The sequence below is a fragment of the Meleagris gallopavo genome, chromosome 14, assembly GCF_905368555.1.
Source record: "Meleagris gallopavo chromosome 14, MGAL_WU_HG_1.1, whole genome shotgun sequence".
In the NCBI taxonomy this organism is placed as follows: Eukaryota; Metazoa; Chordata; class Aves; order Galliformes; family Phasianidae; genus Meleagris; species Meleagris gallopavo.
In genome coordinates this window covers 15,573,490-15,588,125 of record NC_139417.1, presented here as the reverse complement: position 1 = coordinate 15,588,125, position 14,636 = coordinate 15,573,490, and positions in this window count along the sequence as shown.

Below are 14,636 nucleotides of genomic sequence, written 5' to 3'. Positions count from 1 at the left end.
TCTATTTTCTGTGCCCACGGCAGATAGGAGAGGCAGTAATGGATTAAATTGCAGGAAGAAAGATTAAGGTTAAACATTAGGGAAAATTACTGAACAATGAGTCTAGCAAAGCACTAGAATAGATTGCTTGGGGAGGATGGAAAGTCTCTGTCAATGGAGGTCTTGAAGAATAGATTAGACAACGTCCATCAAATATGACAGGCACAGTGGTCTTGCCTTAAGGCGGAGAGATGGGCAAGTGGAAACAGGCAATCAAATACAAATCTTACATGTGCATGCTCAGAGGCTGCAAGGATATCTTAAATAATATTTTAAAGTTATCAAAAATGCAGTAAAAATTATAGCCCACAAGGAATAAAAATGGCATGCAATGTTTATCTCACTCACTACCTGCTCTACTAATCATTTCACAGCTTTCAGCTTTCGCTGGTTTAGGCTTCTGTACCATCAATTGTTCTCTACGATGTGTTCAAAGTTACAAGTCATAATAAGTGAATTTTGAAAGAATACAGTTTCTAGCCGGAAAATTTTAATTACCATTTTTCCTAAAAGGAAAAACAGCGAGAAAACAAATTAGTTCAATGATCATATGTAATGGGGAAAACTTACAATTTTTATTTCTCTTTCCCCCAGTCATCTTCAGTAAGCGATAGAGTTACATACATCATTCACTGAAGTCATAAAACAGACTCAAAAGAGGCTAAAGCTGTCTAATTACTTGTTGAAAGATTATTTCTTAGCCCAGCTCAACAGCAAAATGTACACATTGACACTATAAACTCTTCAACACACACTTAAATTCATGAGAACCTTAACTAACTGCTCCCGATGTATTATCCTTAAATTATTATATAGACTATGACACACAGATTTGATAAATAACATGGCCAATGTCACTATCCAGAAAAGGCAGAACAAACTGCACTGCACACATTAATAGAAAAATAAATGAAATACTTTTTTAACTTCTTATTCTCTCAGGATCCAGAGCTGTTACAGAACTGAGTCCTACCAGTCATATTTCTGAAGAAGGCTAAACCAAGACTGAGCAGCTCGCCCCATCCCACGCAAGGAATCTGAGTCTGGAGAAGAAGCTGTCAGAGATTTTGGATGTATTTAATTCAATGAGAATTTTTCATCTATTCCCATGAAGCCAAGTTTTCTCCCCAGATCTGCTGTTGCTCCAACAAGTGAGGCGTGCTATCATGTGGCTTCCCTTACTCAGATATACAGACCTAACACAGATGAGTCTATTTATGGACGATTAGAAATAAGTCTACAGAACAGAGTCCTCAAGAAAAGAACCAAAAATACTCGTCAGTGCATACCATAATCTGGAGGGGGACCTCCAATGCAAAATTAAGCACTTTGCCGGACAGCTTTTCAAAGAAGAGTAAAACAGTTTCAGACCAATAACCAAAGAAAGCTAAGCAGGCAAAGGGAGCTAATTTGTGGCTTGGACATTCATGTGGAAAAGACTGTGTCAGGTTTACTGCAATATTCATGAGTAGTGACTAGCATAGCTTTTGCCGACCATCTCTCTGCCTGTGTAGGGAGGATTGAACATATTTTAGGTCCTTCACACAAAACCACACACTTTTAGTGTTCAATTATACCACCTGAACTAATAAGATATAACAAAATTCACAGTCAATTTTATAAACAAATCTTTAAACCTCAGCCACAAAACATCCAAGAAGAAACACTCCTGTCTTGCATTAATTCATTCGTATCAGTCCATTGAAGAAAATGCAGTAAGGAACATCTGCTTCATAAATCTTCAACAACTCACAAACCAGCCTATGCCCTCAGAGTACTATGCCCACAGCTGGCAGGATGAAGATGCCAACTCAATATCTCATGGCAGTACTTCTACCATAAAGGCTCACTTTGTAGACAAGAAAGAATCCAAGATAATGGAAAAGTAGACAAGTGACAGTAAGCCTAAAAAGATGAGGCTGAATTCTGAAAGAAGGTGTTTCAGAGAGATGAGCATCCCTGCAGAATTAGGGAAAGGGGCAGATCTCTCCAGTTGACCTGCATTCATTTCGTTTTTACAAGTCTATCCAAAATTTGAATTGCCCCAAACTCTTTGAGAGCCATGTCATTTGGGAGAGATTCAATATGACACATCCTGCAGGTCATCAAACCCTTCTGACTGCGCTAACAGGCCCAGTGGATAGCAAAAGGGATTTCAAATAGGCTTTTCAAAAGAAAAGATTCAGATTACTCATCAAAAACACTCATCATGCAAGTTACTGTGTCAAAAGAGTTTCTGGAGAAAAAATGATCTGTGAAAACATTATAATTTGTTCTCCAATTAAAGTAACTGTAGGAGTAGGCATGTTTTCTAAGAATCAGGCTTTGGTAGGAAAGCTGGTCAACTCACAAAAGATTTGGCCATTGAGTTGACAAAAAGCAAATGGAATGAATCAGTAAAGACACGCAGAAGATACGAGAATATGTCACCATCAGGGCTATAGAAAGATGAGTCTCCAAGGTTGTAAAAACTGCTAAAGGAAGTGTTAATACATGAGGCAAAGCATCTTATTAGTAACAGATTATTTTAAATTCCCCAATTTTAAAAAGCTGTTTTAAAAAATGCTCAAAGCACCTCAAAAATTAAAACGGATGATTTCTCTTCTCTGCATTCATATATTAGCATATAATTTAGCATGGAATAAAGACCCATCAGTTTAATTATATAGCTAAAGACAGGTGGTTGTTGTTGTTTTGTTTGATGATGATGCAACGTAACAATAAACAGGCCTGTTATTTTTAAATTAGCATATGGGCTCTTTCTTTGATGATACAACACCTGCGGTTAGAGTGTATGCTGAACCAGAAAATACTTCCTGAAGACATCTCCACAGACCTAAGATTTCAAATTTAGAACAACAAAAGCTCTACTTGAACCCCCTGTTGTTGGAAGGAACAGCAATTAATTATTAAAAAAGGAGCCAAAACATTACCATCAATCCTGCTGACAGGGGGTGCTTGGTGGTTACAGTGGACAGGGACAATTATACACATATCGCAGGGCTACAGACAACTTCTGAATTACAATTACAACAAGAAACTCACTACAAATATCACAGATGAATACCACTGAAAAACATTATCAGGACCGGCTTGAAACATATGTTGCATTAGGGTTGGTAGGAAAATAATGCGTACGCCAACTTCAGAAGAGATGTCTGCTCAGGTGATTCTTGCAAGTTAAAAAAAATAATTCTGCTCAGGTGGTTCTTGCAAGTTAAAAAAAAAAAAATTCTGCAGTTCTGGAACCTCAGCAAAGAAATTACCAAATTTACATATACAAATGTATATGTACTTATTATTATTTATGTCTTGTGTTGCTATATCTACCCTTACAATGATAATGAAGTATGCAGTTGAGAAATCTTCCAGTGTTCAGTAGAAGAACTGCAGACCTGTGCTTGTTTTTGTTTTCTTTTTCTGATGAGATAGTCATAGCCATGTTGATGAATGCATCCAAAGAGGAGCAAGGGACATCACAAGATGCACTGCAAACTAAGCAAGCACTGCTACACCAGATGAGCTGCCATGGTTTGCCTATCACATGCAACAGTCTCATTGGCAATATCATCTTCAAAAGATACTCTTCATTCAAGTCCATTGCAAAACAGGAATAAAGAAGAGCAACAAGGAGAAAACAATCAAAGCGGAGAAATTATAAATCAACTGCAGAAATAAAAGAAAAAAGCATCCTTTGAGGATGACTCTGAAATAAGACGCTGTTAGATATACAGTATGAAGCAGGAAAAAGGTCCTGTGTAACCTCTTTAATGGTTTAAATTGTCTTTAGAGAGAGAGAGAGGAAGTAGGAAACTCAAACTGAGCGTATCTGTAAGACCGATTGGAAGTGACCTGTCTCTCCTTTGTGTTAACAAAACATCGGGTGAACAGAAAAATGACTAAAGTACCATCTGTACAGAGAAAATGGGGGAGAAAGATAGAGGAATATAATTGGAAGGTGATAATTAAGGAGATGTGAAGAAATCCTATAAATATAGATTCAAAGATGGAAAATTCAGCAAACAAACTTCAATAGTTGGCATTTTTTATTCTCAGTCCAGGTTTCTTTCCATCAGTGGATCTCAAAGCAGTTTACAAATATTAGCTGATGAAATTTGTTCTTCTGCCAAGCTCCCATTGACAAAAAATCACATCTGTTAATGTAACCAAGTACCAGAATAGAGTTTAGTCATGAAGATTTGAAAAGCTTTTGAATATTCAGTTTCAAAACACGGTCTCCAAACTTCCCCAAAGTAACTGACCTGGGAAAGGAAGGCTTGCAGACTCCCCTTAAAAAGTACAAAGTACTTCTGTAGGGAATTTGTATCAACCCTGACTGATACTGATTTCAACAAAGCACTTTATTCAAGTTGAAGATAAGGACAAATATCACTTATGGATGTCTCCAACTACAGAGTTTTGATCTCAGTACACAGAATTTAAGACTGACACCTTCACAAAACTGATTTAGATAGCTGTGTTAAAGCAAAATAAATAGAATATAGCCTGTAGTGGACTAATAGTATTCTGTGATTATAGTATCTTGACACCATTTGCCACCTTTAATACAACTTCTTTTTGCCACGTTCCCATTCTTCCAGAAAATAAAATCTATAATATGTAATAATTTAGAATTAATATCTTGATTCCCTAGATCCTTTAATGAATTCAAATGCACCTAGGGAATCTAACCAAAGACATCTGTTCATGAATAATGAGAATTATTACCAAGTCCTGGTGGAGATGGCAAGATGCCATCTCTTCCCAAAGTACCTCCCAGCTGGGAAATCAACTGTCTCCTGGCTGAATATGCTTGTGTCAAGGTTTTACCCTGTTATGTCTCTTGGGGCTACTTACTAACAAGAGCTCCCTCCCAAACTTCTACAACACCCAGAAAGAAGGAAGACGAACTGGGCATATTTTTGTTGTCCAACTATATATACATGCTACCTTTATCATATAAAATAATGATGGCCTCAATTAATACTAATTACTACTCCAAAGTTTCACAAATCCCTTTTTAATCATCTTTGGGTTTAACTGATTTACCCTAAACCCCTCTGTCTGCCAAAAAATTAACATTTCATTAGACAAATCATAACTTACTCCCTATTCTCCAAAATCCAACCCATCTGGAAATATTCTACCTCATCAAATGTCAGACTTGCACAGGATAATGGAAAATTATTTTTATTTTAAAACCACACATACTTGGGTATACTGAGAATGATATATATCTACAGCTATAGCTGAAGATCTAGAAATGCCACCACACCCACACCCCTCCCACATTCACTGTACTCCAGAAGATGTCCAGTGCCTTAATCAGTTAACATTTTACTTCTTTCTCACTCTTTGCAAATCTTTTCTCCCGCTTCCAAACATCCATCACAGATTAATTTACCTCCACTGTCAGAAATGTAAACCATCAGCAGCTTGTTATATTGAAGAGGTTAAATGAAACTTTTGACATGACTTGTGTTTAAAATCCATCTTTAGCTGATGGCATGTCATCAGCTAGAAAATGTGTAATCAGGAGAGCAGACCTGAAAGTCTGAAAAGTCAGAGAATGTAAAGTTCTGTTGGAGGTTTCTCTCTCTCTCTCTCTCTCTCTCTTTTTTTTTTTTTTTAACTTAACATGTTTTTAAATATATTTTCTATTTTTGGCTTCAAGTGTGGCTATGGTCTGAATAGTGACTGTATAAAAATGTATCCTATCCAAAGGATCTGCTCCCTGTGCACATTCTGAGAAAAAATTTCCTGCTTCAGAAAAATTCTGGGCTAGATCTCCAGCTGCTTAATCCAGGTATGGCATTCTAACATCAGTTCAAGACCTGTCTAGCACTTTTCCTGCCTTGTATTTTTGTTAGGCACATATAAGCAGTAGATATTTAGAAATATGTTTTAATCTTTCTCTAAATTGTCACTATTTTTTTTTCTTTACTTACACAGTCCTGTTGCACAGCTGTCAACCACGCATCTGGTAATACAAGGCAGGATGGGACAAGTACAACACAGGTCCATGCCTCACTTCTGCATACACAGCATTAAATGCAGGTGTAAGGAGTAACTCTTGGTGCTTTCCAGTGTCCCCCGCAGTCATCTTATTTTTGGATTTTGCCCAAACTCTGCTTGAGGTCTTACTACCCAAACATGCTGTGCCTTAATGTCCCAAATGTCTATTTCAGCTCAGTCTCATTCACAGAAGGATAAATCAGAAACTGCAGCAAGCTTCTCTTTACCTTCAGATTTTGGTCCAAACACTAAACCAGGACAACCTAACTCCTTCCATCCTTCCCCTCAAGCACCCTTCTGCCTTCCTCACACTGATAATATCATACATGAAGAGATGATACTATAATGATTTATCCAGGCCATCGCGGGGACACAGAGGTCATTATATCTGTTTTAGCCTTAGTATACAAAGCCCACAAACTCTTAATTAGGTACCAAGGACCTCACTTCAGCCTCCCCATCCAGGAATAAGCATACCGACTCACAAGATACCAGCTCCACAGGCAGCTCTGATGCTCTCCCTGCAAGTCTGCTAAGGAATCAAAACAGTGCAGAAGCCCAGAGGACCAAGTCCCACTGATTCCCAAACTACAGCTATATCTGATACTTGCAGAACTTTCACCATTGGCTCCTTGCTCCTTGACTGATCACCTCCAAGTCACCACTTTAGCTGTGAAGTGTAGTTTACGGATGCTCAGCCACTGCCTGATGTTGTACACACGTTCTGATACGCTTGTTGTTTTTCACGCTTTCTGACTCACTTTTATCCATAGTACTTACATTCAGCACTAAATTATCCCAACCTATTTCATTAAAATATCTCATCATCAGGTGTATTATTCTCCACTTTCTACCTTTTTTTACCGCGTGAGGATTGATTAAATCAGCATGATGGTAGCTAAGTAGTGTTTAGGACTCAGTGTGACCACATCTGATTTGTTCATACAGGATTTTCCTTTCTCCGGATGTCAGAGGGGTGCAACTTGATGTTCAGTTATTAGTGCTTTTTCTATTTAGCAAATCAACTACTGAAATTGTTCCAGATTAGTTTGTTTAATCAAAAGCACCAGACAAAATGAATACAATATTGACAGAAAGAGAACTTTAAACTGTGCCACTCTGCCACTATTAGGTGCTCCAAGGTAATTCTTAAAGGTTTTTTTGCAACTTGTGGCAAACTTACGATAATAATACCTTAATAATAATACCTTAAATTTATACGGTAGTTGTTCTCCAGAACTATCCAAAGGCACATTAGCGACTATATATAGTCGTTACTTCACCTACCATCAAACAATGGCTGCCTCGGGGATGGAACAAAATACTTGCTTTAAGCTCTCTGCATCTTTTAATATAGTGATAGCAAGAGAAAATGAAACATCCAAAGCTTTGGGTGAGCAGCTAAGTACACACAGGGCTGATCCCCAGAAAAATATTCGCAGGACAGCACAGCCACATTCTAGTCAGAGTCTCCACATCTTGCCACACGTCCCAGGTGCCTGGGAATATTCAGTTTTCAACGCAGAGAAAGCACCAGTTTTGTCTCTTGGTAGAAATGTCTCAATCTGCAGTAAATCCATGATAATGCCCAGAGGGTTAAACTGCACCACATTCTTACAAAGAATGCATTTTTTCCATCTTGTCAGTCCACAAATTCATGGCTTCCTGATTTTTGCAATTCCAGATTTTCTGTGTGCTCAGTTGTTTTCATGAAAATTTGCACCAGAATTTGAGCCTTTCACCATGTGCTTGTCACTAACTGCCTTTCTGATAGAAGTGGGAAAATTTTATCTTCCTTCTAAGTCCCCACTTGCAAAAATACCTCTTTTCTGCATGCAAACAGCAGAATTTGTTGAGTGAGAAGCCTTATTTCTGCATGTGCTCTCTCTCCCGCCCGCCAAAGTCCCTACATGGCTACTCAATTTCTTGGCTACAGCAGACACCAGCAAGTTAACAACATGTCCCTCTACATTCTTGGCGAGAATCCACAACATATCTGCTGGCCCATTCTCTTGCTCGAGAAATGCTAAATAGCATCGCTGGCATTTACATGTCTCTCATCACTTGCAATGCCATCGGTCCAAACACTCCTCTTTCCTTCCCATTGCTTGCTGAAGCAGCTGCAGCACCCAAGGATCACCGTGCCCCAAGTCCTCATGGTAGTTCAAGCCGCAGGTTTGAATGGCCACCTCTGTCCACAGCCTTTTTCTAGGACAGAGATCTGCAGAGTGGCTTTTAGCGAGGGGACAACAGAGATCATGGTAAAAAAAAAAAAAACAAAACTGGACACACTATAATTTAGAGCCTCTCTAATGAGTAATCTACAGCAAGGAACTGCATCAGCCTTCAGAAATCAGTGCATAACACTAAATATTTTTTGTAGGCACAGTGGAAGCATTAATCCTCTAGCAAGATGCAATTTGCACCGGGACAAGGCAGGTGATCCAGCTGCTCCTACCAGGTGCTGGCTATCACCCTGGGAAGGTCCTTGTAAAATCTCCAGTTCCTTTCATCTCCCCACAACCAAAAGGTCTTGCTGAGTTAACCACAATCTATCTTGGATGCATACAACCAATTGTTGGTTATACTTGGCCATAACTAGAGAATAACACACTCAAGGCATCACTTCCCATCATCAATGCTCATGCAATTAGATGACTGCAAGAGTATTACAGCAGTGGGAAAGCACCTCACAGCTCTTGTACCTGTTGGAACAAATCCTCTGCGGGATTTTTATGAATGGTTTGGCTTGGCCAAAGCATGTACACAGCACCCTTTGGAGACACCACTCACACCGGTTAGGGAGATAGCTGTATTTGCAACAACCATTTTCATGCTTTGTATTCAGCTGAGGGCATAAGGTGGCACCAGACATGGGTGGCATTCAGTCCCACAGAGATGCTAAAAACATGCCAGGGCACCTGATGCTGGTGCTCTGTGAGCAACGAGCTGCGAGTGTCACTGGAGGACCAGCTCTTCCTCCTAGCAGAGCAAGACCTACGTGATTAACTCCTACAGGAAGGCTGCATTGTGCTGGGAGGTAATTTTACACTGGCATTGATTTGAGGTGCAATTTGAAATTCATGACAATCTATGTAAATGTGCTTGTGACACTGAAGAGACACACAGTGCGGATTATGCGTGACATCTTAAGAGCACACAGACTTTTTCATAAATACTCATACATCTGCCTTTTAGACATCCTGGACGTACTCTGCTCTCAGGTTACATCCATCATATTCAAAATAACTCCCATGATTATATCAATACATAAGAATTTAGTTCGGTCTCTAATAATATCTGCAGATTTAATAATCTTCTCCGTGCAAATGTAACAGAGGATAAGGAATTTAAGGGTCACAGGTACTGATCATCCGTCTTTTATATTAGGAAATATAAGAGGAAATGGGAAGGAGAGGAGAGGAATGGTTGGAGAAAGAAGGGAGGGAAGCGGCACCCGCTCCTCTTTTCACTACTGCTTTCCCTCTTCTGAATTGCTAATAAGGTCACTTGGCCACAAGTGTCATTGATAAGATTGCTTGACCACAAACAAGATGGTGGTGACATTCTGCTGTTATTTCTTGAATTTACATTTATTCCTTAACACCATAAGACTGTCTGAATGCCAAGAAAACATCCATGAAGAGTTAGGGATAGACACTGACATCTGAAAGCAGTGTGCTGACACCATAGATAACCTTAAAAGGGGTTAAATCCTAAGCGAGTTACAGAAAGAGGCTTTTTCACGAGTGAGATAAATATGACTAATGTACTTTTGCAAGAGACAGTTAAAAATAAAACCTTAAAAAGAAGAAAAACGTGTATTCATTTTGCACGACAGACACTATTATTTCTACGTATTTCAGATTCATTTGTAAGTTAAGAAAATTGTGATTGAAAAAAATGTTAGCAATCACATTTACAAGCAGAAATTCTACAGAGTTGAGTCGTAAACTGCCCTCTTGCCTCAGCTATATTACGCTCCGGAGTTAAATCTATTCTTGAGCTTTTTCTTCACCTCATTTAGCAGTGGGTATATCTTTTGGATTAATTAGAGCAATCCTCTCATTCAATAATAGTCAATTGTTTTCTGTTCAACCATTATGCATAATTGTTTTCTTTGATCCATACAAATGCTGGCTATTTTTCATGCTTAATTAACCGCCCCCCCCCCCCCCCCCCCCCCCCCCCCCCCCCCACTCCCGCCGGGCCGGATCCGGATCGGTACCGCTCTGTACCGAGCGGCGGTGCCGGCAGAGGGCAGCCAAGCAAGAGTAATCCCGGCCGGGGAGCGAGATGCTCTCCGCAGATATTCGCCAGATCAAACAATTGTCCTCACAAGATTTTTATTTATTTCTTTTTTTCTCCCTCTTTTCCCTCCTCCCCTCCTTTCTGACGAGCATCTCCTTGGCAGGCCAGCTCACTGCTCGCTTAATCTGAACACCTGAACAGGAGGCACTGCATTTCTGAGAAAACTGATGAGATATTTAAGAGATGTGGGATTTAAGAGTCTACAGGAAGAGGAAAAAAAGAAGGAAGAAAAAAAAAAACCCACAAAACAAACAGTGAAGGCCACAAACCAACGGCAACAAGTGTTTGCACAAGCTTGCAGTCTTACTGTGTAATCTAGTTCTGATAAATGGCAGAAATAAAGTCGTGTTCTTTATCTCCAAATTATAACAGCTAACAAAGCAAAGGGGAATATATTTATTGCAGTGGAAGACCTGCTGGTTAAATCCTCACAGGAAGAGTAGCAGCTAAGGCCCAACCCTGACAGCACTCATCCATGAGGAGTGATGCTCCTATGACTATAAAGTTATGCATGTTTCCGTATCTATTCATACACACAAACAAATCTATAACACACGTAAAAAGCATCTTTGTCTTACTTAACAGAAATTTCTAGTGACTTAAAATCTGTGCATGTTTCTATATACTTGTATTTTTATGTTATTCCAGGAAGAAACTATCTTAAAAAAACAGATATTAGCCATCAGAAGTGAATGTAATTTGCACAACAGCAAAATAACACTAAGGCATCATCTTAAATAACAGCATTCGAAAGAAAACCAGAAGTTAGAGATCAAACTGCAAGGCTCTCTAAACTGCTGTGGCTGATAAGCAGAGTTAGAATATGTTTATCATCCAAACTACTTATTTTCATGTGCTGCCTGCTGTTTTAAGTTTCTTACTTCTCAACGTGCAGCTAAAATATATATACAAATACTGGTTTGAGCAACCTAATTCTCCGATTAACACTGCACAACTTGACCAAAATGGCCACCTGAGATGTCAGGGTTCCCCACTCCCCATCATGGCTGGATCTGCCCACTCTGCAAGTCTGGGTCCTGCCCTAAGTGAGCACACAGGTGTCCATCCCACTGCTCCCTACCAGCACCTATAGAGGCAGAGATGGATGACAGATCACTGCCACAAACGTGGCCTGGCTCTCACAATCCCACCAGGTTATTCCAGATTTCATTCAGTTTTGTAGTGGAATTCTGCTAACAGCAAGATTACTTCACAGGTCCATGCTACTAACACTAGATCTACCACTCTACATTAACTCATAGAGGATGGTTGTTGTTTTTTTTCCTTTCTGCAGAATCCTCTGAGCAGTAGACAAAGCTACTGACTGAAGAATGTTTTTACAGCAGTGGAAATAATCAGTGCAAAGCTAGTTTTTAAAACCTGCTCCTAAAGTGCTTGGAACATTAAACAATTATTTATGAACACTTGAAACATTAGCTGTTCCACTTGAAACCATTGGCAGGGCTTTAATAACAGCTCAAGCAATGCTCTGGAAGCAACACCAAGGTCTCTCACTAGTCACAAACCCTTTATTTCATTTTTAAAGTTGCTGTGCACCAAAATTAAAAGGTTTATCACTGTGATTAAAACAAAATCTCATCACCAGCATGAGCATCTATTCCTTTCAATGCTCCATTGAGACATTCCCTCACTCTCTGACTATTAGGCATGGCTTTGCTCTTACTCGGTTTCTTTCTAAAATGAGTTATTCCTGCAGAAATCTCAAGTGGGGCACTGCCTGCCCTCTCTCCCAGGACTTGGGCGGATTTTCACATCAAGGAGGCCAATTGACACCAGGTTAAATAGATTTCCTAATCAGGACTGCATGCTCTTTGATAATGCAAGTACCCTAAACTTGTTTTATTTATTGAAAAAGAAAAATCTTTTTCATAGGAGAGGGAAAGGGGAATTCAATGACATACTGCTCAATGACAAGGAAGACTGCATTTACTCAAGTTTGTGCTTTTTTTTTCCAGCAATCCTCCTTTCCCAGGGAGATCCAGAAGGGTTCATTTTTATCAACGTGAGGACCCCCCACCCTAAAGAAGAATCCCATCACACAGGGTGCAACAAAAGCACACAGTCCCTTCCAGGGGAAGTAGTACATTCAAAGAGATAGGAAAGAAAGAGGCTCACCCACTTACAGTGAAGAAACTGCAGTATGGAGGGGCTGAGAATCAAGTATGGAGATGGGTGTCCAACTACTGGAAGGGAAAGTGGATCCTTCACTAATCCTGCTCTGCCACTTCCATCAAAATGAAATCCTAAATCCAGCCCGTTCAGTATCCAGCAGCCTAAACTTTGCCCTCCACAAAGGCCTGAGGAGGGAGAGGTTTCACTGCCCTTGTATCAGTTTAACAGGCTTTCAGTTAAACATATTTTAGCCAGCATATTGGAAAGCTCTCACCCTACTCCTGGTTTAGCAGGGCATGCCCAGGCTGCACAGCTACCGAGCAGGGGACACAACACCATTCTTCCCCTTGTGGTTATGTCAGGGTCCATTATTAGATTTCCTTTGATACAATTACTTTTTTCCTCCTTGACTTAGGATGGAAGGGAAGGCAGAGAGCAGAAAGATATTTCCACCTTGACAGTAGTTGCTGATGGCCCTGCGGTGAGGGAGCCAAGCTATGGTCACTCAGCCACGTGTGCTGCAAACAAGGCTAACAGAAAAGGTCATGTTCAGCTGTGTCTATGGAAAGGCAGGCAGCATGGTGTTCAGAAATAACCGAGGCAGAAAAAGCATAAAGAATCTGAAAGACATCTATGCCTGAGGAAATGCAGATTTTGGGGAATCTGTGAGTAAACAGGCATATGACTGACTGAGCCAAAATATATACAGGATTTCACAATATTGAAATCATGTATCTTTGTGTTCTTAAAAATAAATTAAAACTACACCAAGACTTGCACATGGGGAGCTGACGCATGCTGGGTGCTACTCAACCCACAGCCAACGGCCTCATCATGCAGCCCCCAGGAAGCTTACCCACAGCCACCAGTGGGAGCAGAGGTAAGGCAGCTGTGAGCTTCAAGCTCCTGCATGAACAGCCCTAGCAGCATTGGAGAATCACACAACAGAACGTGCATTATCTGCTGTGGACCCCACGCCCTCTTTTTAAGATGGCTGTTAACTTGCAAGAATTACAGTGGCAGAGGAGTGTAAAAATGATTTGATCATATTTGGTGATATTGCTAAGAGCAACAGGGAAAGACACACTTGAAAGAGTGGCTTGCAGTCATTTATATACCTCCTTCCACACGTTAACCGTTTTTACTTGCAATAACCATGCATCAGTGCTCTTGCTGCATTATCTTATAACTCCTTTTCTTCTTTATGGTCCTTTGTGGACACATTTTCACCTGCTTAAATCTCTACATATCTAGTACAAAAAGAATGTGAAATACATACGCTTACTCTGTCCTAAATTATAAATATATTAGGGACATACAAATGTCACCACAACCCTCAAATGCAGCTTTGCTGGCTCCTGCTACAGAAAGACATTGAGTTTTGCTAGAAGCTCACCAGCCAGAACCTGGGAAGGTTCGTAGGCCTGGTGCTCTTCTTTCAACCAGGTAATTTGTAACTCACTTTGCTGATCTTATTAAAAGAGCAGTTTGTTCCTTTACAACTCTTAGCTGCTATGCTAGCTTTCCCTGGAGAGGTATAAAGCCCACTTTGCTCCTACTAGCAGCTCTGGAGTTCAAACTCTGGACTCACAAAGCTGCCAAAAGCTGTGTAAAACAAATCTGAAACTTCACCGGAATAAATAGGATTGGCCATGTAGATCCAGACCAATATTCTTGTGAGCCATGAATCAATAGTCTAAAGACAAGCAGCTTGTTTCATCTTCTTTTCCAGTTTAAGTCAATTCAGTCCTTCCCTCTGAACTCTTCTATCATCTCTTGAAGGTGTTGGTCCCAACTCATCTTACTCTTTCCAAACATAATTACACAGATAACAGAAGTCACTGCAACACCTCTTAGGCTAGAGATGTTAGCCTCAATCCTTTTGAAATTCCCTACCCCAGCTTTGGGCATGGAAAAAAGAGAATTGATAAACTGAAATAGGCTCAGGCTAAAAAGGCAGCTTACAGCTCTTGTAGGACTCTTCTCAGGTGTCTCAAAGCTCCCTAGCACATAAATCTTACACAAGGCACTTCTGAGCTGAAGGATGCTCCTTTCAGGATGGCAAGCGGTGTACAGCGACATGCTTGTTTTTCATGAGCTCTCTGTGGTGGTGGTGGTCACATCTTCTAACACTGAGT